The following is a 3,735-nucleotide window of genomic DNA, read 5'->3' on the forward strand; positions in this document are numbered from 1 at the left end:
GGAGTGAGAAGGGGGCGTGGGAGGAAGGGGGAGGTTGGGCGAGAAAAGGGGAGGGGAGAGGAGCAGAGCGGAGGAAGGAGAATCTGTTAATTGGCTGACTTAACGGAAATCTGTGAATTATTCGTCCAACAGGCGTTCATTAAGCACCTACCCTGTGCCGGCGCTGACGATACACCAGTGAATGAAACTACAGGTCCTGGCTCTCAACCCTCAAGTTAGTACGGGAAACTGATAACCAAGCAAGTAGTTCTAAAACCTCTTTTAGAGGGAGAAATTGAGGCTCAGAGAGATTTCACTTCCAGTCCCAGAGATTTAGGATTAAAATAAAAACTCATTACTCTCGGGGCCGGCAGGTGGCCTGGTGGTTAAAGGCGCTGGATCCCACATGGTCCGTCAAGGTCGGAGTCCTGGACTTGGCAGCTTGCTTTCTTACTTTCTATTTCTCTCTGTGTCTCTGGTCAAATTAAAAAATAATAACAAATTAAGTGAAATAAATCTTTAAAAAAATTAATTTCTCTATCAAGGGTAGCCCCGCTTGTTCTGGCCCCTGCTTAACTCGCCAGCATTGCCTCCTCTGCTCTTCCTGCACGCTGTCCTCCTAGCTGCATTACCTACTTGCATATCCTCCAAGGCGGAGTCCTCTATGTTTTAAATAACATTCTTTCCAGCTGGCGTTGAACCGTCTTTCCTAGTCCCAGGAACTTCAGCATCTAGCACAGTGCCTTTGTTGGATACAGGTAAGAATCTACTCAACAAGGCCAGCAGGTGCAATGGAGGTTAAGGCGGCTGGATCACACAAGGCATAGTGTGCAGTTCCAGTGGCTTGAGAATCAGGCTGGGCTTATGTGTGTGTGTGTACTCAAAATCCACAGAGGAGAATGGAGGAGAAGGGACTGGGGGGTGGCCATCCTTTGTGGGGGTGGTGATTTCTTACTGCCCCCCCCCACCATGAGCAGCCATGTCCTGTAGCAAAAAAAAAAAAAAAAAAAAAAAAAAAACTTGCTTCTGTTTGAAGCCACATAAATGATGAGGTAGAGGCATGAGAATGAGTGAAAAAAATCAAAACTAAAAACCAAATATAAAGCAAGATTAGCATCTCCATATTTAATTCCACTCCTGCCCCCATCCATGGAGTAGTGACCCACCTTCTACTATAATAGGAGGGAAGAGAAAAACAGGACAGCTATGGATGCAGGTAAGTAGGTAGGTTTGGTGGCAGAAAAGGGATTTCCAGCTGAAGACTGTTACAAAGAGAGAAAGTGAGGGCCACTAGGTTGTGTGGTAGTTAAGGTGCTGGATCCCACAGGGTGCACTGCAGTTTGAGTCCTAAACCTGGCAGCTTGAAAATCATGCTAGGCGCATGTGTGTGTGTGTGTGTGCTGAAAATCCCAAGAGCAAACTGGAGAAGGGACTGCATTGTGGTGTGGCCATCCCCCTGGGGGTCATTTCTCACTTCTGTCTCTTTCTGGTGAGCGCCCTATGACAGAAATTTAAAAATAAACTAAAAAAAAGAGAAAGTGAACAATCAGAGGATGGAGGTGGGTAGTTGTATGGGCTACAAGTAACAGACATCTGACTGTCCATGGCTTAAACAAATAGAGGTTTATTTTCCTCACAGACTAGGAGGTCTGGAGGTAAAGAGGCGTGGTAGGTCAGTGGCCCAGTGATATCAGGGACTATACGTCTGCAATTCTTTGGTTTTTCCTGAAGGTTACAGTATGGCTGGCTGCCTCCACTCCATGCATCATTTTCCTGTTCAAGGCAGGTGCTTGCCAGAAATCCCTCAGTAAATTTTTGCTTACATTTCACTGGGCAGAACTATGTCACATAGATGCAAGACAGCCTAAAACAGTACATGCTTTGTTCTTCCAGCCTCTTTAAAGGACAGGGGACACAGGGGCTGGTAGTGGGGATTAAGGTAGACACATATAGTGCCTTCTGTAGTGGAGAAAGTTGAGCAGAGAAATTATGTAGGGTTGTCAGGACTGACAAGAAATTAGTTGATGTAGAAATCATGAATTGATTGCTTGTTCTGCTGTATTTTTTCTAGCAATGCTCAGTTTCCTGGATCTGGCAGATTTTATTTTCCATAGAAGATCACAGCATTATCTCCCAGCCTATATATTCTTCCTACAAAATGATCATGACATTCCTCCTATTAAGTGGTTTTCAGGCCAGTCCTGTGGCCTAGTAGTTAAAGGAGCCAGATTTTTGGCTGACTGCAGTTTAAATCCTGGTCCTAGTGGGTTGTAAAACTTGCTGGGCATGTGTGTGTGCCCCAAATGCTAACAAAATGGAGAAATGAAGGAAAAGGGATTGCAGTGTGACCATATTCACTGGGGGGGGGGTGTGTGGTACTTTCACCCTCTCTTCCTGTCTTTCTGTCTCTCTCTGGTGAGAGCAGGCACCCTCTGGCAAAAAAAAAAAAAAAAAAAGGTTTTGGCACGTCTTATTTTCTAAAGATGGCCACTACAGTATCTCCCAACCTATGATCTTTCTACAGTGAGATTATGACGTTCTTCCAATTAAGAGGTGGACATATGTTCCTGTTTTATGGCAGACCAAATCTGGTATAAGAGACATTGAGCGACGACTGAGACTAGATCATAAAAGACAATACAGCTTCTGCCAGGTTCTCTTGGAACACATGTCCTTGGAACCCAGCTTCCATGCTGCAAGGAAGCCCAAGCTACCCTATGCAGTGAACCATGTGGAGAGAGTATGTGCAGATGTTCCAGACAACAGCTCAGCCGAGATCAAAACTGATTACCAGGAAAATTCAGGAGTGAAGACACTTCTAGATGATTTCAAGCCCAGAGGTTGAGTCATCTCCAGCTGAGGCTGCAGACTTCATGGAGCCACTGTACTTTTTTTGAATTTCTGACCCAGAGGATCTGTGAGCATAATAAAATTGCAAAGGCAAGCTCCCTGGTCCAGTGGTAATGTGCTTCTCAAGAGAAGCCAGATCCCACATGACAAATGCAGTTTTAATTTCTGGCCCCACACCAGCCATAAGTGTGACAAGCTGAAGGACTGGAGGGAGGGGATTGTGGCATGGTCAGACCCTGTGGAGGGTACTCAGCTCTTTTTTTCTCTCTTTCACTCTCATGTACATGTACATATGCTCTATCATGAATAAAATAAGTAGGACCGGCCAATGGTGTAGTGGTTAAGGAGGCTGGAACCCACATGACTGACTGACCAATTTGAGTTCCAGACCCAGTACTTTGAAAAACACTCCAGGTATGTGCGAATACATGCCCAAAATTCCAAGAAAATAGAGAAAGGGTTATGGTGTGGCCATCTCCCTGGTGGGTGCTTTCTCACTTTCTCTCTCTCTCTCTCTCTCTCTCTCTGTGTGTGTGTGTGTGTCTCTCTTGGAGAAGTGTACATGTCCTGTAGCAAAGATGTTTAGAAAATGGAACCAACAGATGGCAGAATGGTTATGTTGCTGGACTCCCACGTAGTCAACCTTGGTTCAAGTTCCAGACACGGTGGCTTCAAACTCACACCAGTTGTGTGTGAGGGCATGCCCAAGATCCCAAGAGGAAAATGGAGAATTGCAGCATGACCATCCCCCCCGCCAGAGGGGGATTTCTCACTTTCTGTCTCTCTTTCTCTCTCTCTTGCATGTGCACATGTCATATAAGCAAAAAATCTCTCTTAAAAAAAAACAAAAACAAAAAACTGGGGCCGGCAGGTGGCATGGTGGTTAAGGGCGCTGGACTCCCACAT

The 3,735-nt window shown here is 45.5% G+C and overlaps 1 long non-coding RNA gene across 1 annotated transcript; it reads left to right on the forward strand.

Annotated features, from left to right (window-relative positions):
- The first annotated feature begins 61 nt into the window (after nucleotides 1-61).
- LOC102492658 (uncharacterized) lies at nucleotides 62-3,063 on the forward strand. Its single transcript, XR_334074.2, has 3 exons — nucleotides 62-214; nucleotides 669-737; nucleotides 2,504-3,063. It is a non-coding gene; the product is annotated as an uncharacterized LOC102492658 (long non-coding RNA).
- The last annotated feature ends 672 nt before the right edge of the window (nucleotides 3,064-3,735 follow it).

The sequence above is a fragment of the Tupaia chinensis genome, unplaced genomic scaffold (assembly GCF_000334495.1).
Source record: "Tupaia chinensis unplaced genomic scaffold, TupChi_1.0 Scaffold000146_1, whole genome shotgun sequence".
NCBI classification, from domain to species: domain Eukaryota; kingdom Metazoa; phylum Chordata; class Mammalia; order Scandentia; family Tupaiidae; genus Tupaia; species Tupaia belangeri.